This window comes from Melospiza melodia, chromosome 5 (genome assembly GCF_035770615.1).
Source record: "Melospiza melodia melodia isolate bMelMel2 chromosome 5, bMelMel2.pri, whole genome shotgun sequence".
NCBI lineage: Eukaryota > Metazoa > Chordata > Aves > Passeriformes > Passerellidae > Melospiza > Melospiza melodia.
Window position 1 is genome coordinate 241,184 of NC_086198.1, and position 25,379 is coordinate 266,562.

General features: G+C 36.4%; 1 protein-coding gene across 2 annotated transcripts in view; it reads right to left on the reverse strand.

The window, feature by feature from the left end:
- Nucleotides 1–25,379, reverse strand: part of SGCZ (sarcoglycan zeta) — a 377,337-nt gene that overhangs the window by 91,495 nt on the left and 260,463 nt on the right. The gene's annotated exons all lie outside the window — the stretch shown is intronic.

Here is a 25,379-nt window from a genome sequence, read left to right on the forward strand (position 1 = left end):
CTCGGCTGGCTGAAGTGTGAGACAAGAAACCTGCTGGGTAAACAGCTGGGTAACAGCCCTCGGCTGCATTGTCAAATAATGCTTCTTAAGAAAGTGAGGATAGATTTTAAAGTATTTATCTCAAGTCCAGTAATGTTTATACAAATATTTTCACATGGAAAATTTCAGGTATTTGTGGGCTTTCTAACAAAAAGTGCAAAAGGAAACCGTGATACCTGTTTTTGAAAGGGAAATAAAGAAATTAGAGCTTGTTATCGAATGTGCAATCTGCATTAACAAAAATTAAGTCTTTATTTGATCAATCCTATAGTAATGGAATGTAAAATTTTACTAGTGAAGGATAACCTGGGAAAATACAACAAGCATGCTGTCATTTTTGTCAGTGAATAAATACTCAACAAGAATTAGGTATTTTTTTGATTCATTGATTTGGATATAAACATGTTTTCTAAATGAAAAGGCAAATTCAATATTTGATTTTATCTGCTTCTGTGGAATGTTTCTAACTGACACACATAAACGATATTTACAAGAAAAACAGGGAAGGAGGGAAAAGGAGGAAGTAAAAAAATAAACAAAAAATACACAAAAATGGAAATTCAAGCTTTCAGAAAACTAGAAATGTTGAAATTAAAGTTACCTAAGAAGCTTCCATCTGCTCTATCTTACAAGTATGTTTAGGATAAAATTATATATTTATATGTGATATTTACCCTCCTGAATCTCAGCTTATTGCATATAGAATTGGCACAAACTTCAATAAGCAGCTACTCACTATTTTGCTTTCACGTTATTATTGTTTTTGCTGCTCATTTATTGTACTCTGTTAAAACTCTGCTGTGAAGACTGTACTGTCAGTATTCTTCTAGACTTCTGTTCATATAAGTGTTTATTACTGAAGTAATATCATTCCTCACAACTATTAATTAATTTTCAAAATACTTTCAGTAACTTTATATGGTGGTACTGTTCTTATGCTACTGACAGAGACCTAAAGCACAAAATCAATTAATTCACTATGTTTTGATACTTATCATATTTTCTCTGCTTATTTTCAGCAGCAGGAAGTTAAATCGCACAGCAAGATTAAACTGTCAGGGTCTCAGAAATAAAGTATTGATAGAGCCTACTGTGTCCATAAGGGCTTTCATTTCTCTCAGTGCCCTTTCTAGGTACTCATTCTTTAGTCCTTCAGCAGAATCCAACAGATAGGAAGCAGACAGGCTCTGCACAGACAGAAGCACTAACTTCAGTAAAATTACATGATTCAACACAAAAAGACAGACACTACATTCTGGAGCCTAAGTCACAAAAGGTGCTATCAAACTGGAATAGGGCGACAGCAACCTCAATTACTTGATAAACACAATAATCTTCCAGATAATTCCCGAGGTGTGTAATGACTGACGTGAAATAAGTCTGAATAGTAAAACACAGAATGTAGTCAGATGTGTACTACTACAGGATGCTTAATGAAGATGACCCCACTAAAGAATTACCTCCCAGTATGTTTTTTTTCATCAATAACCCCTCCACCAAGTTTAAACAGACATTGGAATAAGAGGCTTTTCTTGTTTCATTGGGTTAAAACTATGCTGTTAAAGAGAAAAATTCGAGGGTCTTCAAAACTAACACCACTTGGTTAAAAAGTTATTAATGTTAAAAAATTAATCAGAGGAAGGTCTTTCGGCTTATTTCCCAAATAAACTCCATAAAGTTTAGGTTTTCCAGGCAAATAAAACTCAGATTTATCCTTTTGGTGTGATTTAATTTTATTCAAGTGCAAAAATAGACTTGAATGAACTATGCCAGTACTTAAAACATGTGTCAGGTTTGGTACTAGGACTGAGTGGGATGGAGGTTCTCTTTCATCATGGCAGCTGGCATAATAGTGTGCATTTTTGGCTAAAACACACCAGTGCTTTGGCTATTGCTGAACTCTGCTTCCAGAGTGTCAAGCCTCTATCATTTTCCCCCCGCTTTGCTCCCAATAAGTAGAGTGGGGATGGCCAAGGAGTTAAGACAGAAGGCAAGGAAATCGACCCCAAGTGGCCAAAGACATATTCCATACCTGCAACATCATGCTCAGCAAGAAAAAGTGGTGGGTAGAGCAAGAAGGGGGCTGGAGAGAACAAGGATTGTCTTTCGAAGCGGCCACTGCTTGAAGACACAGTGGGCATCAGTCTGTGCTATGTTGTGAGTGATTGTCTTTGCATCATTTTATGTCCTCTTTATTATTATTCAGTATTTATTATTATTCTGCATCTTATACCATGTACAACTTTCCATGTTTCTCATTTAAGAATCTGAAACAAACTGTGACCCTGCCTCACTTACACTGTTTTTTTCCCTCACATACAAAGAAAAATAACCCCTTTACCAATAAACATGTCTTATAGAGATTGTAAACAAAAAAATCAAACATCACTATCAATATTTTATGTTATTCTTAGAGTACATCATGTTTCAGTGATTAAAACCAGAAATTCAAATAAGAAGCTATTAAAATATGAAAACCAAGCATTTAGTTTATTCTGTTCTTTGTCTTAAAACTGCAGCAACCTAAGGAAGGGTTTTACTGACTTTGAACATTACATTAAAGTCAATGTAGTCCTAAACTATACTTACTATAAATCTGTGATAATGAGAGTATAAATTTGAATCAGAACATAAAAGAGCTCTCCAGAAAAATATTCTGGGAGGCAAACAACAATACTGACATTCAGAGCTTTTTCAAGCTTTGACCTGCTTATAAACATGTTATGTTCTTCGATGATCCTGTAAATGGGATATAAAAAACCCAGAGATTAATTCACACTATCTTTAAACAGGCAGGATGATCTTTTACAAGATTAAGCTATTTCTTCACAATGTGCTGAGAATTCTACAAGGCTGCATTACTTATACAGCCTATATAATTTCTGCCCAATAAACTATTACAGCAGCATGTTTTATGATAACTACACATATAAAGTATATGCTATGAATACTTCTCAAGAACAATGAATACTTCTCAACAAGTCAGGAAGTTGGCTAAAACTACAGTCTGCAGTAGCCTGTCTACAATCTAAACTACTACAACTAGTCCTGAACTACACATATTGCTATCTAATGAAATATGTGGCGGTGTGCTTTCTTTCTTTTATTGTTCTCTCTCTGTTTTTCTTTCTTTCTTTTTTTACTTTTATTTGTTTAAGCACTAAGACATTCTAAGAAAAAAGAAGAGGATAAGGAGTTCTACACAAATTGAAGACAAACCAGAAGTATGAAAGAACAAGCTTAGCTCTCTACACAATAAAGCCAATCCTCTGTGACACAGATGACAACTGGAGACCTAGGACAGGATTCAATAAGCTGGCTTAGAAGATCTTTAAGCTACTAAAAGGGCAGTTTTGAAGCCAAGCTGTGGAATATTTCAATTAGAAATAACATTTTGGAAATCAGTAACTATATCTTATATTTCATCCACCCAGATGAAATAACACCTCCTTGCATGAGATCAAACCCAGACCTCCAGTGTTAGAAAGTTCTGCAAATCTATCAATAACATTCCTATATGAAAGACATTAAAGTGGACAAAATATCTGCAAGTCCTGTGTAAAACCACAGAATTCAAAATTCCTTGGTCTGGAGAAAAGAAGTTGGAAGGCATGATGCTCCAGGTCAGGAATGAAAACTCTCATTACATGGGGAGAGAACAGCACTCTGATAGATCCTCCAGTAATTTGTCATGCACATCATGAAGTGGGCACTGAGAAGGCAGTAAAGAACTCTGCTAACTAAAATGCAGGCTTTTTCCTTAGGATCATGAACTTACATGCAGTAGCACAGTGAAAAGTTAAAACGAAAAGTGAACTGAAGTGTTGGTTATTCTGAATTGACTAAAACATTTTTAAATAGTATTTTATATTTCAAGTTTGCATGGCATTTTTTCTGACTTCCATAATAATAACAACATACACCAAATACATGCTTCAGTACTTTACAGCAGGAACAAACAAGTAGTTGGTGGGTCAGGAAATTCATTCTTATCAATAATATTCAAGGTTTTCAGAAGTTCTCATGTGATATCCTGCCTGTTTTCTGAGTATACATTTAAGCCCAAACTCTGTCTTCAAAAGCTCACATTCTGAAGGAATCATTACACAAAACAGGGAGGGGGGACATTATAATAATAAAAAAGTAGGGTTTAAAGAAAGTGCCTACATCAGATATCCTATAAATTAATAAGCATTCAATGTCTGTTGCCTTGTAGGCATCATAGCACAAGCCATACATGAAATGGAATTTGGATGATGTGGCTGCACAGGTATGAAAAAGCACAGATGAAACAGCTAAGCATACAAACATGCCATGCCAAATTAAAAAAATGGGTATGATATCAGAAGAAAGGTGAATGAACCAATGTAGCAGTAGTGAATCATAGTGAAGATGGAAAAAGAATACTGAACTTGACAGGATGGCACAAAAAAGTAGGTAATGTAAAGGGACAGCAATGGGTATGATTAGGAAGATGAACTATATTAGCAGCTAGGTTGTTGATAAAATGGAAGATGCACACAAAAGATTGGAAGGAAGATGACAAAGGAAATTATTTGTATTGTATTCACACATGCAGAAACCTGGATGTAATAAACAGAGCTGGAAAATAATTCCAGTTGGAGAAAAATGGTGCTTGGATATGATTATGGATGTACAACTGAAGGAAAAACTGTAGGCAGCAAAAGTCTTGCATAAACAAAATGGGTAATGGTATAAGCAAGAAAACCAGAGTATTTTCCTGGATTACTAGGAAAGATAACAGCTTCAACAGCCAAAAATAAAGCTAAAATGAAGGCAAGCTATTCACTGGAATGGTAAAAATCTGGATTGATGGAAACACCTGCCTTCATCCATCTGCTGACAATAATAGATAGCATCTTCAATGCTGACAGTGTGTAGATATCAGGGTAAAGCTAGGGAATAAATTACTGTAGTACAGTGGAGCAATATTTAAAGAGAAACAAACTAAGGAAAAAAATAAGATGAAAAACCAATAAAAAGAAAGAAAAATCAGACTACTATTCAAACTAACTGGAATTAAAATTTCTTGAATACATGCTACTTTAGAATGGTTATAAAGTGTGGAGTATGACCTGGTTATTCAATTATAAACTACCTTTACTAATATAAAATATATACCTATCACGACAATAACATGAAACCCCTGTTTCATGTTTAAAATTTTGATTTTATTCCATCGTAAGGGAAGTTATGTTATTTTTCATTCAAACATAGATGTGTCCTTTAATATCACCATTGTGAGGCTGCTCACAATCATCTTTGAAAGGTTCTGGCAGCCAGGAGAGGTACCTAAGAACTGGAAAAATGCAAATGCCACCCCAGTCTTCAAAAAGAACAAGAAGAAGGACCTAAAGAACTAATGGCCAGTCAGCCTGATCTCAATGCCTGGAGAGGAGATGGAGCGTCTCATGCTGGAGACCATCTCTATCCATGTAGGTGAAAGAAGGTGATCAGGAGCATGGATTCACTAAGGGTAAATTATTGTCTGATGTCTCTACAAAGAAAAAATTACCTGGAGGGATGAGGGGACAGCAGTGCATGTTGTTCTACCTTGACTTCAGCAAGGCTTTTCACACTGGTCTCTCACCATATCCTTGTAGGCAAACTCAGGAAGTGTGGTCTGGAGGAGTGGACAGTGAGATGGATTGACAACTGGCTGACTCCAGAGAGTCACAATCAGTGACACAGGTTCTGGTTGGAGGCCTGACCCTTGTGGTGTCCCTCGTTATTCAATACTGGGAGTTGTTTAACTTATTCATCAATGACTTGGTTGGAGGGGCAGATGCCTCCTCAGCAGGTTTGGCCATGGCACCAAGCTGGGAGGAGCAGCCAACAGCCCAGAGTGCTGGGCAGCCCTTCAGAGGGGCCTGGCCAGGCTGCAGACACGGCCAGGGAGGAAATCCAGCAAAGGGCAGGGTCCTGCACCTGGGGAGAGGGGACCCCATGCCCAAGGCTGTGACTGACCTGCTGGAAAGCAGCTCTGTGGAAAATGACCTGGGGTCTTGGGCAAAACAAGCTGTGCAGGAGCCAGCAGGATTGACTGCGGGTGTGTTTACTTTGTCCACATAAATTGCAGTTTATATAATCCACTTCCCTGTGTTTGAGTCCTGGTTGTAATTTCAGCAAAGAATCTTGAAGATAAATGAGTCATGCTGAAAATTTAATCATACATTATTCTTTTCTTTTTTCAAGGGATTGCCTGACTTCAGAAAGAAAAATTAAAAACTGATATAAGAGGACAATAAACAAATATGCTGTATACAGAAGCAGTCAACGTTGTTGATAAACCTGTAAAAATATTTACCTATAAGAAAAAAAAATGTACAGTCCCACTGGTTTGTTGTGTACACATATGACAATTAAAATAGAGAAGAGGTTCTGGCATTTTTCTAAGAGCTTCTACAAATAAGTTTTAGGACTTACCCTTATTGTGTATGCCAGTGAAACACACTGAACTAATGCAGTTTTGTCTAGGTTTTGAGAAGTGAAAATGTTATTTGGGTTGTCAGTCAAATGCATGAAATAGCTTGTGTTAATGCAATTATGTGTTTTGAGCTTTCCATGTTTGCACTTCGCCCTGACACAACCAAAACTTCAGCCCTTGTGACACTAATCTCTAAGTGGGGCAGCAGGAAAAAAAAAGTGCTGAACAAGCATTAGTAATTATTCCGGCAGCATTTATACCTATTGAAAAGTGATAAAGCATGTCTTGAATTGAGCTGTGGGTGTAGTGGAGAGGTTCTGTAAAGAAAATTATTCTCTTACAATGTTGCAAAGTCAGCTCTACCTTGGCTGCTATAGATGTAAGGGTTTGCTTTTCTCTTGTTCTTTCCCTTAAAGGCAGATTCTCTGTCTTCTTTAGGCAAGTTACAATATTGCCTCTACTATCTTTAAAAGAATTTTCTTCATACATAGCCTGAAACTCCAGTGCTATCATGCAATTACTTTTGTTTGCCCTTCAGATACATTATTGCTTAGACTAAATAATCACAGATCATTTTCTTTGTATGTTATTTTGCATCTTAATGCTCATATTGCTCCTAGTCTGCCTTTATCGCCCATATCTCTCTAAGTGGAATAAAAAAAAAAAAAGAACAAGCACAGCTTGTGAACACTTACCATGGCTAAGCAGAGAAAAATTATCTCACTTGTTGATTTCAGCATGTCTGGTATTTCTGCAATATTATTCTGATTCTGACTGATGATATGCTACTGATCAGATGTTGTCATCAGAACAAATGAATTTAGATATTGGATTCCACAAACTGGCTAGACAGTAGCTTCTCTTTTATGTACTTATTAGAGTACGTGCCCTGTCTATGAAAGGGGCAAATTTTTTTAACCTCCTTAGTATGTGATGCCTAGTCTATTGCTATCATAGTAGAACCACATTGCTCTAATGGTTGCTCTTTTTTAGATAAACACCCAGTTCATACAAGTAATAAAAAACTTATTGGAAAAAATGAATTTGCCTTCAAAATCCTTAATACCAACATTCTTTTTCCCAAAAGACTTTTTAAATAGTAAAATTCACACTGCTCCATCACAAAAGACTCAGATCCATTTTAAGAGAAGTTCCACAAGCTTGGACTCTCACCTGCAGATCTGAGTTAGGACTTAAAATATTCCCTGATTTAGATTTCAGCATCCAAAGTAATTTGAGTCTTAATTTCTACTTTCTTATATTAAGGCATGCACACCTTCCTAAATATTTTGCTATACTATGACTCTGTATCCTTTATAAAAACTTAACCTCATGAGCCATACCATGGAGGCCCTGAAGTACCCACAGCCAAGCACATCCTTCTGTAACTCCCTGGACTGGCACTTGTATTCAGCAAAGTGTGCTTTCCTTACAACAAAACAGATATCATTAAGTAGGACCTATTACATTGCTTCCTTGATCACATTGTAGCATTAAATAGCATTAAAGAAAACAATTTTCAAAACAGTCCAGTTTAAGGAACGTATTACTGTCAAAATGAAAAATGTTTATTTTCATGTGAGGAAAAAGTGTCATATCAAGCAATTTTATGATTCAAGAAGTGTGACTATATAGCATTGCAGCCTTAATATTATCCAAGTTTAGGCAGTTACTTAGTATTACAGTACCAACACTGCATGTTTTTCAAAAGAACTTCTACATATCTTTCACTAAACAAAACCTTGCTCCATTGATACACTCAATAAAATAAATGGGACAAAGAGCAAAGTAGCTTGCTGCAGAGATCCATCTTGTGCTATCAGGGAAAAGAAAATGGAAGTGTAAGAAATGCCACAAAGTTGCTTAAAAATAGCTCCTCTTTTATCTAACAGCCTGCTCAATAGAACACTCATCTCCTAAATGATAGCTTTCAGTTCCTTCTCTGCAGCGCAAAGGGAGTAAAAATACTAACCTTCATTTTTTTAGGGAGTGTTAAAATCACAATGGAAAAAGGACCTACCTAATCTCTTTGCATATAGCTCAGCATGGCAAAAGCCATTGAGAAGTTATCGGTTATGTTGGCAAATGGGAGAAGCCTTGTAAAGGAGATAATTTCACAAGAAAACATGACAAAGAGATGTACTGCATCATTTTGAGGGATGATAGTGTATTCTTAGATATAAATTTCCTACGGTGTGTCTAAACTGATCACAAAAGCACAATGAAAGATAAGAATTTGTGAATCAACACTTCAATGGCTTGCTGACCTTTGTAACAGGGAAACTTTAGAGACAGATTGCAGAAGGGACTTTAGAAAGAAGTTCAGTATCACAGTTCACCCCCTTAAAAGCACAGCATCAGAGTCACCTTTGTCACGAGATCATTTTCAGCCTACAGCTCTGAGGGTGCAGGCTGGACACAGAGCAGCTACCTGCTGTTGTGCCTGCAAAGGAACTGTGGAGGGAAATTCTTCAGTTCAGGTTCTGTGCTGAAGCCAGGGAAACCTGTATCTTCCAAAGGTAGAAATCAGGAATGAAGTGTCCCTGCATGTTCCTTTTAGGAAACTGGCTGAAGACCTATAAAGTGATGGAGCAGAGAAGCCCATATGATACAAAAGGATATCAGTAACATTAGGCATGAGGAATTCCAATGAAAAAGTGATTGACCAGCTGGAAAGGAGTGCAGGAGTGGCAGACATGGAGGCTGAAATGGACACCCTCCAAAGCAGCTGATTAAGGAAGCAAATGGTCCAATCCCCAACAGCAAATGTAGAACCCACCTCAGTCCTAGCAGGACTGAAGCTATAGGTCACTTACACCAAGAATCATGAGTTAGAGTGGATTTCAGATTCACCAGCCACCTGGTTATTACCTCATACAGCTGATTTGTAATAATACTAGTAATATAACAATCTAAGGAGAGAAGGAGGTTGAAGAATTCAAATTCACATAGTACATCTTGTTGAGGAAGAACAGAAAGGGAGCATGGATGAATCCACTTGTTTTGATGTTCAGACCAAAAAAGAGAAAGAACTGCTAAGTGACTGCAAAGGATCTGTACAAACTTAAAGAAGAAAAACAAAACAAATCCCAAACAACATTACCAGTTTGGGATTTCCCTCGAAGACCAGAAGGATCAATTAGATAATGTATCTGTGAAGAGTAAACCAGAGCACAGACCTCAGTGATAATATAGGTTAATGGCTAACATCTTTCATGAATACAGAAGGAGACAGGATGAAGAGGAAGCTCCTGAAATGCTTTCTTGAGGAGTAATAACGGTGGATAGGCACGGCTTTCCATTTGGCTCCAATTAACAGAGAATGAAGAGTGAATGGGAAGATTAAGTGGTAATGTAATTGAGATTGTTCACAAAAGGACAAAAATTCTTGAAAATTAGATTAGAAGGAAAATATCAAAGGAAAAGCAGTGCTTTTTTAAGAAGGCAAATCCAGTGAAAGGACTCTTAGTTAAAATTTCCTGGGAGACTTGCTGAAGGTGAAAAAGAAATCAGAGTGAAGTAGCTCTTTAACAAACTAATTTACCCAAAGGAGAAGAGAGGCTCCTGATAAATACTGAAGAATTTTGGCATTTCTTAAGCATGTTTTTCCTGCTTTCTAAATTTTTTCTTTAGTTGAAAGGTCAAAAAAAAATTGTTTTTCTGTTTTAATTGGTGCACCGGTGATAAAGGACTAAGATCCTGCAAGGAAAGGATGAATGCATTTATGAATAGTTTCATAACCTAGGTATTTTCAAGCCCACTGAGTGAAATGAACTTCATCTTGAGGTATACAAAATCAGCAAATGATAAAATATTAGCTAAAAGGTGTCTACAACAGTGACATAGCTCAGAGCAGTAGAGTGCAGCAATCCCTCATTTCCCCACTTACTCCATGTTGGCTCACACTGTGGGGCAGTTTTTCTGCATGTGAAGGGATTCCTTTTGGATGAAATTAAATCAGAAGATCTGTTCAAAGTGCAGCAACAGTCTCTAAAAGGAACAGAAAGGTCTGAATCAATGTGTGATCCGCAGCACAAGCAAGTCCCACAGTAAGTACCAAGTGCACATGCACCAACAGAATGCTCTCAAATCACAGAGACCTCCTGTGTCCTTCTGCTTCTTGTACCACTTAAAAGGCTAAAGGTCTCAAGGTCAGTAACCAGTTCACACAAATGCCCTCAAGCTAAAGGTATTTCTTTATATTATATCAAGACCTCCTATGGTTAAATATATTTTCTTTTTGCTTCAGCTGCTGTATCCCTCTTCAGCACTTTTCTAATTTGCTTGTCTTACCTGCCTGCCTTTTTTTTCCCCTAAATTGATAATGATTTTCCTTTTCCATCCCTGCTTTCCCATCAGCTTCTTCAGTCTCACAGAAGATTCAGTACATTGCAGTCCCAGTACCAGTTCATAGTCAAGGGGTCTCAGCTGTGTCCCTAAGTTCTGCATCTACTGTCAGTTATCCCCAAGATTTTGAACATCCATCTGTCCAAATGCAAAACTGCAAATCCTCTCCCATTTATCCTGCCTCTTGCTCATACAAAGAAACAAGTGAGACAATGAAAGTCATTATTTCAGGGTGTCTACTTAATCATTTGCCTCCACCACAAGACTTAAGACACCATCTCTTCCACTCTAGCCAATACCCAAACACAAACTTAGGAAGCAACTGGCACTAGTGTTGCATTTAAGTGAACAACTAAAATAAGACTTGCTTTGATGGCAAAGGGCATGAGAAGACCCATGTCACCTCCACTGAACAGATGAGAGTATCCTCTGGCACTTGCTCAAGCAGCACCAGGAAGCCTGGACAGCTGAAAGTCTGTAAAATATCTTTCCTTTGGCTGTCTTTGAGCAACATGTATAATAGGGATGTTTTTTCCAGGGTAATCATAAAGTAAATAAATACGCATACCTATACTCTAGCTTTTGGGTCCTTGGTACAAACTGTCTTTTCTACTGATCTATTCATATTGCACCACAGTAGTTTTTGCTGTGTGGCTCATAATTATGCAGCCTATGAGCACAAAGTCTGTGAGAGCTCATTAAGGATGGATGAGAGCAAACTGTAAAGGTGAAAACTAGAAGACAGAATTGGCATTTATCTTTTAAAAGGCAAAAGAGTGGCAGTAAAGATCAACTTACCTTGAATCCTTTGAAAAATATCATGAACTCTACCAGAAGAGATAATCAAACAAGCTATTTGTACGAAGCTGGAAGATGCCCATGAGATCTATGAGATTCAAAAGCAATGAAAAACCAAAACAGGATAAGGATGACACAAGGGACAATGCAAATAAACATTAAATAATAAGGGGGGGCGGGAAATTAGAGACATACAAAGGGCTAAAATTGATGCCGTGCAAACTGGTGAAGAGAAAGTAAGCACACGATAATAAAATATGATAACACCTGATTCATGCCTACTGATAATAAAGCAATAAACAGTGAATTTACAATGAAGGAACTGAGAATCAAGTGGATGTCAGTAGAATATGGAAACTGGACCAGAAGGTTCTTGCAAGGCTGTGCAAGATCCATTTGAAATTATTTTAAATAACCTTTTTGACAGACACATAAAGAATGATGCACAGTTTAAGCTATGTTGCAGCAAAGAGTGGAGCAGTTGGCTTTTGGAAAAATTTTCCAGAAATTCTCTCTATAATTCTTTTTAGATTTCCATGCAGAAACTATTACACACAGTATGTATCTTCACAAGATGTTTCATCTTTGTTGAGGAAATACTGTTTCAAAATGCATTTCAATCTCTTTTACGCCCACTCTATAACACTACGCATATCTAATTAAAGAAAAATCAAAAGATGGTAGAATACATTAAAATTTTTACTTTATTATGTTTTGTGGAATATATTTTTATCATGCATATTGTACGTACAGTATTTTGCTGAGTCCACAGACAAATGGAAATAAGAATGTTGTTTCCATGCAACATCTTACAGATGTCCAAATGCAGCATATCTGCATATTTTGCCAAACACCATTAATATTAAAAAAAAAAAACAAAACCAAAAACCCAAACCAAACAAATAAAACAACAACAAAAAAAAAAACCCCAAAAAATCCCCCCCCCCCCCCCCCAAAAAAAAACTAGAAAGAAAGAAGATCATAAGAGATGAACAATGAAGTATATCTGAATTTTCAGTGATTGCCCTTTTGGTTGTTATAGGCATCATAATTTGTTCTAATAGAGCCTTTGAATCCAAACAGAAGCATATTTAACATGCAAGTTTCCAGACTTATTGCTGACTTCAATATTCAGGAAAATGTGTGTACACTTACTTGGTTTAAGAACTTCATTTGCCTTGACTGTTTCAGGATTATGATAAAATTGCTGTAGTGATCACCAATAACTGACAGCTTTATTGGATTGCAAGAAAACAAAGAACCTCCTTTTAGTCTAAATAACCGAAATAATATTTATCTGTGGGGTGTTTTTTTGTGGAAGAAGTAGTAGAATAATGGAACAGCATAATTTCTTACTGTGCAGACAGTAAGGCAGTTTCAAGAATACCTACATAAGTTGTTCCGTAGTGCAATTAAACATGCAGGAAATTATTCACATACTTCATTTACTTATATTCCTCAACACTCTCAAGAGAAGGGTGAACAGGGTCCTTTTTAAGATACAGAATGGGAAACAAAAGGCAAAAGGCCCTGAAAACTGGGCAATAGATTGAGAGCAATCTGTTTATGTTCTTTTAACAGAAAACTGAAATGAAACCCCAAAAAGCACGAATCCAAATGTGAGTAGTGTACCACTGTGCACACTGTAAAACAAAGAGATCCATAAGCCACAGTCAGACCTAAGTGCAACTGTCAAATAATAAAGCAAGAATTACTCCAACAGAGAAAAGGGCATCAAGCTTTCAAAGACATAATATATAATATTTGATCTGCCTGGTATGCAAACCTATAAACTTTCCTCATACATACCTGAAAAAGAGGTCTAAAAACCATGGAAACTTAGAAGTGTGTCTGGGATTACAGAACATATTTTCATGCAGCATCAGTAGTGGTGCATGTATTCCAATTAAAACAGCAGTAGAAACACAGAACCATTGCAACTGGGCTGACTGGTGTTTGACTCATCCAGCTCACTGGGTGCTCACAGCAGCCACACCAGCTTGCTCAGGATGCTTTGAACTCTGACTGCTCCCAAGGACTGGGACTCCCCTGCCTCCCTGGGCAACCTCTTTCAGTGCCTGATCAACCCTACAGAAAAAAACAGGTGCTTTGGGTGCACTTTACTTAAATTTGAAAGATAAGGATTTTATCTCAACGTTTTTCATTGCAAAAAGAGAAAGGGAAGAGAACATATTGTCAAGGCAAACTAACATGAAGCTCATACAGTGAAATGAAGAGGTCCCTAGTGCCTGCTGCAAGGGAAATCATGGGTCAGGTGAAGGCACTGAGATTTGTGCTGCCCATTTCTTGTCAACTTAATTTTCAGTATCTGAGTTTTAATTCCTTAGCAAAGTTTTTAAAATAATATAAATGTGACAAAGGAAAAGATCTAGTGCTTTGTATTTTTGTTGTTCTCCCTAGTGAAAATCAACCCTATGATGACAAACTGATCAAATGTGAAGTTCATTTCAAACTCTTATAATAGAAGCCCAAGAGTTATCCTAACATTCACACAGAAATGGAGGCCATGAGGAACCTGAGATGATTCCTTCAGCAACTCAGTTTTACTTACTTATCTTTACACTGAGGCTGCCCAGAGCTTTGAAGTTTTTCTCTCAGATAGGTATTGACTTTTGATGCCATGACACAAAGCTACAGATAAGTCATAATTTAGGTTGGTACTACCTTGCATTGCATCATGCACACTTTTCTACAAATGTTCAAGAAGGTACACTTAACAGGTCCAAAAAATGCTATATGCAGACTGAAAAGCATCCTAACTCTACATTTTTGAACTTACCTTTATAAATCCAAAGTTTGCAAGCACTCAGAACCATGTTAGTCCCTATCTTTACAATAAACAATTTACATAATAAGGGAAAAAGTAGAAGGAAAAATGTGTTGTTAACCCCAGTTCCTGCAATCAAAGCATTCTGTCTCCAAACTTCTGGTTGTCAATGCCATAAAGAGCTTAAAGAAATCAATAATATCAAGAACTTAGACATTTTCAGAAAGGCGCCTTTTCCAGAATGTATTTTCAGATTTTAATTGCATATTTCATTGCTATTTCATAAGCATCACGCTGACAGATGTGGTCACATAATGCTGAGAATATGCAGTAATATATAGCACTCTAGGAAGACAAGACTGCATTGGCTGAAGCATCCGACATTACAAACAAGTTTTCTTGAATCTAAGACTCCACAGTATATTTCAAGAATGTATTTAACAATTTCGTGATTAATTAAAGCTGCCACTGAATGATATTAGAAAGAGGAAAAAACCTCCAAACTAACCAGCAAAACAAATATGAACAGGTGGTAAATAAAGGACTGCAGCAAAACAAGCAACATGGTACCAGAATCCTAAATGCTCTTTTGCCTTATAATCTCTAGCATGCAGTTTTAGCACATTTCTCAAATAAATCTGTTATCTTATCTCTACAGATTCTGAGATAAAATATATTCTGAGATTAGAGGCCAAGTTTACACGTGCAATCAATTAGATTGAATCAAGAGTAATAAAACACAATTTTAATAGGTACACATTATATGTCTTTTTTTTTCTTCTTCTGCATATGATATACAGATTTCAGTTTTAAATAACGAAAAATTATCAGGTCCATCTGTTTTGTTATTCCCTTTGGCACAGGCTAAACAAAACACAGAGGTCTGGTATAGATTATATGTTGCTTTATTAGGTTAATTTGATCTTTTATTGACATTAGTATATGTCAAAATTAATGGCTTTTTAATGACATGCTAATGGTTAATTAGAAGTACTGAGAAGGGGTGAAGGCCTAGATTTAAAAATTATTAATATGACAAGCTTTTCAACATTACTATACATAAAACTGAGAACATGTGAAAAAAAAGAAAGAATACTTAAACCCGTTTTCCTCTTCCTTTCATTCTGGGAATAAGAGGAGAACATTAAACTACAGAAATAATATTTGCTTATAACAAGTCTGTAAGTATTCTCTTTAACTCCCCTTTTCTCAAAGTATATCTCCCAGAAAATAAAAACTGAAAAAAAGATTGAATACCACATCAGCATGATAAATTATCTACAAAAATAAAAAATACACAATCCAATTGACTTTTTTATACAAGTTCATTACTAAATTATAGTTGCAAAGCAGAAAAGGCACATTACATTCCCCTGCATGGACCCAATTAAAAAACACAAAGAAAAGGAGTTAGAAGCAATTTTTTAAAATGGCAAAAATATTTTAAAAAGGGAAGTATTTAAGCCATTTTCTTTAGGAGTTACAAAACTTAATTTGAGTGAAAATTTATTGAGATAAAACCATTCAGGGATGAAAAAGGGTCAGTATTTGTAACAATACTTAGAACAATGGGATCCAAAGGAGTTTTTCCCAGACCTCTGCCAACATCTAAAATGAGTAATGTATATTTTACTTTTATACAAATGTTTAATGTTATGTACAAATGATATTGCTTCACCAATTGAAATACAATATTTCTCCAGAGCCCTATAGTAAGTGTAATGGCTGACATAAAAAGTCTCCAACCAAACAAAACCTCCATAAATCCTTAGAGCTTTAAAACTAGCAAAAAATGTGGATTTTGATGTGTTAATTGTTTATTTCTCACTCTTATTTACCTCATTTATCTTTATGATTTTCTGCTGCTATTCCCTGCCCCTTTAACCCTGTTGTTCCATTCCTGTAAGCCTCTTGGCACTGAGCTTAGGAAACTCGTTGCCTGCTACTTGATACTGCATGGTTGACCTGCTTTTCATTCCTCATTCTTCCTTGGCAATGACCTTGGTACTGACTAAACTTGCTGGGTTCAAAAAGCTCTCAGCAGGTTGACTTTGGCTGTATTTGAGGCCTTTTGTGTGGTTTTTGGTGGTTTTTTTTTGTTTATCGGTTGGTTGGTTTTTTGTTTGGCTGGCTTGTTTTCAGGCTTTTTGTGTGAAATCACCTTTATTTCTATGTGTACTACATTATGTTCCTTTCAAATATAGTAATTAAAAACCTCTACACATTCCACAGTAGCTCTTGATCAACTCTATCATAACATTTTCTTCAATATTATTGCATGCTTTCAAAATTTTGTTAAAGGTAGATTATTTTTGATTGATGTCTAACAGCAGCCTAAAATATAGACCATTCCAGAATTATGTAACTTACACAGCATTTGATAACAATTAACAGGAACACTGAGCTATATTCAATTTTCAAAACACTTCAGTCACTTTATGCAGACAATAATTCCAGTCTGACTAATGACATTTCTGAGTCATATATGCTTGAATAAATGGCTCAGTAAATTCAACAGCCTGCATGTAAAATGTCCCCACACTGCGTAGTCAGCAAGGGATTTCTGTTTGAAAATTTATATGTACGCAGACAATGACAAACACTACTGCACATTAAGGCTTTTGACACAGCCAGCCATGTTCTTCTGTGGAATATGAGGAAATTCTTTGCAAGAACAAACCACTAGTTGGGTAAAAAAGGGAAAGGAAGAGACCAACCGGTTTGAGACCTGGTGATCAAACTAATGGAAAAGAAGGAAATGCAAAGGCAGTGGAAGCAGGGACAGATATCCTGGGAAGAGCAGAGGAATGCTGCCTGGCTGTGTAGGAATGTGGTCCGGAGGGCCCAAGCGCTGCTGGAGTTTAACTGGGCAGGGAGTGTGAAGAGCAAAGGCTTCTGCAGGTATGTCAGCCAGGAAAGGCAGCTCAAAGAAGGCGTGCCCCACAAGCAAGACTGGCAATCCAGTAACAATGGGTGAGGAGAAAACTGACACTCCACACATTTTTTTGCCTCCAGTCTTCACTGGCACCTTCTCTTCCCACATTCTCCAGTGAGTGAACAGCAGCATGGGCAATGAAGTAGGAAAGTTCCTCCCACTGTAACAGAAAATCCAATTTCTGACCACACAAACACAGTTAAGTCTGTGGGACCTGATGACATGCATCCCTGAGTCCTGAGGGAACTGGCTAATGTACTTGCCAAACCACTTTCCATGATATTTGAAAATCAGAGAGGTGGTGAGTGCCACATCCCTGGAAATGTTCAAGGATATCAGGCATGATGGGTCTTGCCTAGATGAAGATGCCCCTGGTCACTGCAGTCAAGTTGAACTAACAAACTCTCAAAGGTCCCTTCCAACTCAAACTACTCTATAATTAGCCCTACTCTGTTAAATTTTATTGAAGACTTGGATGAGGAGATGGAACAACCCCCCTGTGCCCCAACAAATCCATAGATGATGCTAAATGGGAAAGATAAGTGAGGAGCTGATAATGCAGAATAGCAGAGCTGCAGTGAAGGGCAACAACAATCCAGCAATTTCTACCAAGACACACAAGGGAAGAATGATGGCATGCATATAAACAGACTGATAAAAAATTTCCTGAGTATCAATCCTGCTGAAATACATTCAAGGCTTACAGCACTTGACAAATTAAATATGTGACTGAAGAAAATTTCCATCTCCCTCTACTTGGTGCTGATGAGGTACATCTGGGATACATGGACAGTTCTGCATTCACCCCAGCTCAAGAGTGACTGAAAACCAAAGTAAGTTCTGTGCAGGGCTACAAGGATGGTGAGGATCCCAGAGAATGTGAGTTCCAAGTTGGGGGAGCTGGAGCAGTTTACGTGAAATGTAAAGACGGGGAGACAGAACACAAATTTTAACTACATGGGGAACAGTTACAAAGATGTGGAGCCTCAGTTATGACAATATAACAAAAGTACATCACCACAAATTGCACACTGCTAGTCTGAGGCTCAACATTAGGAAAATCCATTTTTCTAGGAGGGGAGGACAGTGTGTGAGCAACACTCCATTCTTGGAAGTTTTCAGGACACCCGCTGAACTTGCTCTGGTGTTCATGGCACTTGACATGGAAGGTTGGGACAGAGGACTTACAGAGGTTCCATCTATCAATATTCCCATGAATATTTGTATGCAAAATAATTACTTGGAAGAATCTCTACAGATTTACTGCTATAAAAGAGGTATATGCTTTTGAAAAATGCTGCTTCCTGTAAGATAAAGCAATGCAGAAATGGAAAAAAAATGTGACTAAAGAAATTAAAGCTTTGCATATAAAAAAACAAGGTTTGAAAAAGGAAATTATTTAATTTAGATGTGGTACGAAGGTGGTACACAGCAGCACAGCAGAAAGACAAAACACAGCAAGAGGTAGAGCAGAGAAAAAGTGAGTGCCACAGAGAGTTGTCATATGAAAATGAAAGAGAAAAACAAAAGTAAATTAAAACTGGGGGTAAAAAAAGAGCCTAGCCATGTAACTCATTTGTTGAACTCCATGCAAAAATTCAGCATTAAAGCTCTGTGATTCAAAATATAATCCCAGGCTTAAGTAATAGAAATTTGAAGCTGGAAAGAAAGCCATTCTGTTAGGATTTCAGTAACCAAGCATTCACTAACAGATTTTCTGAAATATTTCCTGCAATCTGCAGTGGCCACTGCCAGAATGTAGGGCAAGACAGTTCACTGGTGTCCCTGGAAAAGGCTTTGAAGGTGGAAAGCCTCACACACACAAATGACAGGTTCAGTGCAGCCTCTACCTTTTAAAAGGTTGTCAGCACTGAAGTACCCATGTGACAAGACCCAGAAGTTTGATCTTTCCATTTTTCCATAATAATAAATCAAGTGGTGATACAATTTATTCTAGTATGCCTTTTGAATTCCGGCTGGTAGAATTATGCCCTGTTAGCATAAAAACAATACATTATTGCTGCCAAGTGCCATTTATCATTTCAGATGTTAAATTCTTAGTGGTATTAATTATTTATAAGGCAAAGCCAACTCAACTATTAAAATATAAAGTAAGGATACAAAGTCTCCTTTGATGTATATCCTTTGACATACAGAAGTGTCATAAATCTTCCAGTTGGTATTTTTCCAGTTTAAAGCCATCAAGTTATATGAACATATCAGAAGTGCTTTGTGCTGTTCAGTTTCAGAAAGCCACCTATTCACTAGGTTATAGAACGTGCTCTGCAACAAGATCAGATGGTTGCAATTCACAGAAGGCATCTTGCATGAGCAGACTCCCAAGCCCTGAGTTTTGGAGCTCTCTTTGCAGCAGATAGCAATAGCTGCCAGCTGAGGTACAAGCTTTTGCAGGGAAGAGCACACTGTGCTTGCAAGTACACCAAACACACACACACAAAGCCTTTTCCATAAAGATGACAGAGCATCAAAGTTTTCTTCATAGATAGAGGAATGGCATTGCCTTAATTAGAAACTACTGGTTACATAAAGTATTTGATATTCTAAACCATGATGGAAGCTATAAAAAATGAGAATCAGTCTGGCTTGCACATTAAGCCAGGTGTCTTTTTAAAGTTTAAATAATTCTAAAGGATGCTACCCTCTTTAAATAAGCAGAATTATAATCAGGCAAAAATTTCTTCCTAGACAATAATATTTAGCTTCAGCAGCAATTATAATCTAGAATAACATTTTTAAAACTAGTAACTGGGGAGGGGGGAAGGCAAGTCAGGGAAGAACCCTAAATTTATGCAAAGACTTGGAAAATTATTCCTTAATTACCTTATATTTATATATAATTGATATTATTACATTATACTTCTGTAAATTTAGGTGACCACATTTTTTTTAAATTAACTTTCAAATTACCTTTTATTTTCTGGTTAGAAATAACTACAGAGTCAAAAATATGTGAGTTGACTCTAGATCAGGGGTGAATAAAAGTACCCAAGAATCCTAACAAAATCTAGTGGCTGCCCTGTACAACGTAACTCAGCAGTTTTTATGGAAATAAACATATAGGTAAATAGGTTGATCATGAACTAACTTTTCCTATCAAGAATGTTATTTAAGAGACTTAGTGAGATGTAGAAAGGGTTGTGGAAGAGTTCAGTTGTTCATTTATCACAACAGGATGACTGCACGTTTCCCTTATGTAACGTGTCTGATTCTTCTGTATTAGGCATTTTACATATATTATACAAAGCAGATTCCTATATTATGTCATTTAACAGATGACAACACTGTAAGGAGTTTGAAGCTATGATTTCAGCTTAAAAGTGGCACCAGCAGTTGAGTTTGGAAAAAATGAACTCTTTTTTACCTGAAGGCAGAGAGTGAAATTTTCTCAGACTGATGCCAAAGGGTGGGAGGTTTTTGTGAGGGTTTTTTGTGTTGATTGGCTGGTTGTTTTTCAGTCAGGCACAGTTATGAGACAATTGAGGCAATAAAAACCAATTAAAGACAATAAAGGTTTTCACAAGAAAAGATTTCGACTTAGTACTGAGAGCTCAGGGAATTTGAATTGCTACATCCTGGGGTGCAAAGTTAAATTTTCAGAGATTGCATAGGGAGTGCACTTACAGAGGTAAGGGTTTTCCTTGCCAAAAGAACACACAGAAGTGCTGCATAAAGATCTCCAATGGTATTCACCTTTTTGATGAGATGGTGAGTTATCTCATAGTCTTCAGTAAGTTGAGACAGTACATCTAAAGAAAAAATAACTGCTCCCCCTCATTATGAGAAATAAATTGAGCTCTTTAAGCATTTTATTTTAAAACTCATTTTCAAACCACTGCACAGGTACATAGTTGAGCATTAAATTTTTTTTGTCTTATTATTCTTCTGGGAATAAAAAGAGAAGACACACCCCAGTATTTCCATTGGGGCATCAACCCCAAATTAATTTCAAAGTCACTGGGGGTGCAGGGGCATGAGTGAATGGGTGCTAAAGTTCTTAATTTTTTTAATTTTAAAGGGTTTTTTGTTGATATTGGGCTTTGGAGAGTAGGTGTGTTTAGGGGCTTTATTTCTTTGTCTTTAAATACATTCTACAGTAGCATGAGTCTCTTGCTATATCAGATTATCCATTATGACTTTTAATTCTTTTCTAAAGACTTTCCTTCAGGTTAACATTCCTCAACCTGTTGCAAAATTAATGATTTTTGTCCCTAGCTAAATAACTTCTATTCAAGTTTTGATCTGTGTCCGGGTTTTGAGTACTGTTTGTGTGTTTTAACATAGCACTTGTATGAATGTTTAATGCACATGATATTATAATGCACTGTTAGCAATTTCATCCTTAAAAATGTTCACATATCCAATATATATGATATGCCCTATATGCAACTAATCTCTGGCATCAACTAAAGATCATCTAATAATAAATAAAATAACAGTAATAATAACAAGTAATAAAAAAAATCACTGAGGAGGTTATGAGATCCATTTATGCTCCAAGACTAACTAGACAGTTTTGAAACTGGTAAATGCATCTCTTAATATTCCCTTTTATATTGAATAGCAAAGAGTAATGAAGAATTAGATCAAAAGCCCTGAAGTGCATTGATCACAAGTATTTTATCAAGCAGTATGCAATAGTGCATTTTCCAAAGTCTCTGTTATAAATGCTGCAGGGTGGGCCTGAGAATAACTGCAGTAATGCTTTCCTCAAGTCTCTTCTGGGTTTGTCTTGAAAGCACCAGAACCACCACAAAGAGGAATTCTTCACTCACCTGAGTGCAGAGATCATTAGGATGACACTAACAAGATAGAAATTATCAACTTCTCAATGCATATCTGAGTACGTGCATAGCATGAGCCTCATATAAAAGAAAAATAAAAGTCTGTATTTATGTACCAAAGTACCTTTAAGGAACTAACACAGTATACTTTTATTTTTTCTTCTCAAAAGGAAAAGAAAAAAAAAGTTTTTGCCCACAGGAAGAATTTGAGCTAGAGAAAATTTTAATTAAAAATTTTGCTGCCCTATTCTAGTGCTTTTGAGAAAATTATATCCTGTATAACATTAGAAGAATTATTTTTGAGCTTGAAACCAATTACATTATGTTCTGTTTATATTGTATCGTTGTCACTTGCCTGAAGCATGCAAAATGTGAACAGTGATCACTTACACAAGTTTCTAACACATCCTTTTTTCTATGTATGTTATTTCATAACAAAATGAAGGAACAAGCTCCTAAAAGTATGACATACATACATATAAAACCACATAAATTTATACACACACACACACACTCACACACATATATGTATATATAGATGGGAAGAGAGAGAGTTGGATGGAAACCTACCTAACAGAATAGAAATGTGATATTTTGGGATGCAACCGCTTACAAAAAAAATATTCAGATATTTTAGAGGTCCTTCCAATATTTTTGGCACATTATTATTATTATAAGTACTATATTATTTTCTCACACTAGGGGCTAAAATGAAAGATCACATCATTCTTAAATATCTTGTATTTTTGCATGCGAGGGACCTATCAGTAACATTTAGTATGAGATATCTTAGATGATAATTTTCAACATGATCTCAGACCGCAATAGATAAAATTATTTCAAAGCAGCTAAGCTAAAAATGTAATCTCTGTGTGGTCCACTGATCTCCAACACTTGTACCCGAGTAGCCCATACAATGTGCTACAAGTGCAGGGAAGGGGTGAACACAAGATCTCCTCTGCTCACATCACACAGGTTCTGTGCACATGCAGCACAGCAGACTCAAAGGGAACAGGATATCCAATTTCTCCCTTGAAGAAGCCAAGAGGAATGAGCTGTAGAAATTGTTTAAACACTGTTTTGGGGAAATCCCCTCAAAATTGTATATTAGGAGCAGACAAGTGTAGGCAGAGTAAGTGTCCATCTCACCACTTCATTCTGATATGCCTGTGAACAAACTGGCCACTAGCAAGCCCTACAAGCTAGATCAAATCCTGCTCTGATCAAATCCTAAGAGACCAGAGTCAAAAAGCTTTTACCAGAAGAGTGAAAACAAATATACCAACAACCCAAAACTACAAACATTTCCAAATAAAAACATCAAAGCCAACATATTCAGTTATGAGTGTAAGAAGGCTTTCTTAAAAAACATATGTTCATCAAAAAAAAAACCCCAAACCCTCCAAGAGTTCCAACATTGCTCTAAAAAATCCAATGCATAATGATAGAATTAACATTTTAATATTCTTAAAAGAAACTTCAAGATCTCAAGAACTGCCACACTAACTCAGACCCAAGGTCTGTCCAGCAAACCCCCCCATCCTGACAGATGTCAGCAGCATTTGATTAGAAAAGTAATAAAACAGGACCTGGGCAGAATGATACTTGCTATAAAGGCTCTGACATGAGACCTTAACTACTGTGTTTAATGAACACTGATGAATGTATCTTCTATTACTTGAGCTAAGAGTTTTCTTTCAAATCTATTGTTACATTTTCCCAGCTGCAATCTTCACAGTTCAAATGTGCACAGAACTAATTTGAAGCAATGTGTTTAATGTTTCCACTCCTAATTTTATAGTTCCTTATCTATTCTTCCGTAAGAGCCATTCTTTATAGGGCATAGATTTCCATTCCATAATCTGTTTCTCCAATATTTTATTTTCAAGATGCAATGAGAAGAGTTTTATGGTATATTTGAAGTGGAAAATTAGGGATGGATGGACGGAGTAGGATAATAGCATACTTTAGGTGTTCAGGACTTCTCTGGTAAATTCCAAATACATAGTTTGGTGTCTGACTAAGCCACTGGTCTCAAGTATTCAAAAGTTCTGAAGTTCATGTGCCTTATTACAGATGTAGACAGTACACTATCTTCATCAAAATAACAATGAGTGGACAACAAAAGACCATCCACTGTAGAGGAAAACATTTTGTTCTTAACAAAAATAAATTCACTAAAATAATGGAAGAAGGGTTGTGGAGGATTATTTTATGATGTAATGTTAATTTCTGCAGTTAAAACATCCAAAACCTAAGGATATATTAAGATGGGTTGAGATACTTTCCAGATCCTTCATATAGTGAAAAACATTTAAAGGTGTGAAGGTCTTAAATACCTTCCCTTTTTCTACTTATGTGGAGCTTCTGAATATTTTTTCCTTTGAGTGATGTTGAAGAGAATACATAAGCTTGAAATTTTAAGTGCACCTATATAAAATGCTCTGTCCTTAACTTTAAGAAATTAAAATCAATTTCACATCACTAACTGTGCTAACAATTACAAAACTAATTGATCCTACTCTGTTTAATTTTCTCATTAAATAATGTATTAAAAATAATTAAAAACTACAGTTTCCCTAGCAGGGGACAGACCTCTGCTGAGCACAGTTAAATTGTTTTTGCAGGCAGGGACAAAGACTGGTACTCCTATTTATAAAGTAATTCAAAGAAAAAATATTTTCTATTTCTGAGTTCAACTAATAATCTTCAGAAAAAATATTAGTCACTGTGACACTGAAAGGGCATATTAAAAAAAAAAGAAATAATGTGTGACCTTGACATGTATTTGTGTACTCTTGAGTGCCAGTAACACTTGAAACAGGTTACCACTGTTTTCTCATTATTTAAAAATAAATTACATTGTTTAGGTGATTTTTTGTTAAGTTTATGTATGTAGGGGAAATGATCTCAAAGAAAAAGAAAAGATCAGCTGATTCCAGGCTAATATCCTCAGCTCCTGAATGCCACGGGTAGATACAGTCAGACATAGTGACTGCTATCATCCAACACAAACTCACAAAAAAACAACTAGAGTTTTGTCCTCATGACACTTATCATCTATTTTCACATTAGTTTCACAGAAACCATAAAAAATACAGACAAATAGGAGAATAATTTGTCTGATTACTAAAACAGTTTGGGTGGCAGAGAGTGAAACAACAAACACCGAGATAATGGCACTTTCTGAGCTACAGGAGATATTGTTCTGGCAAATGATCC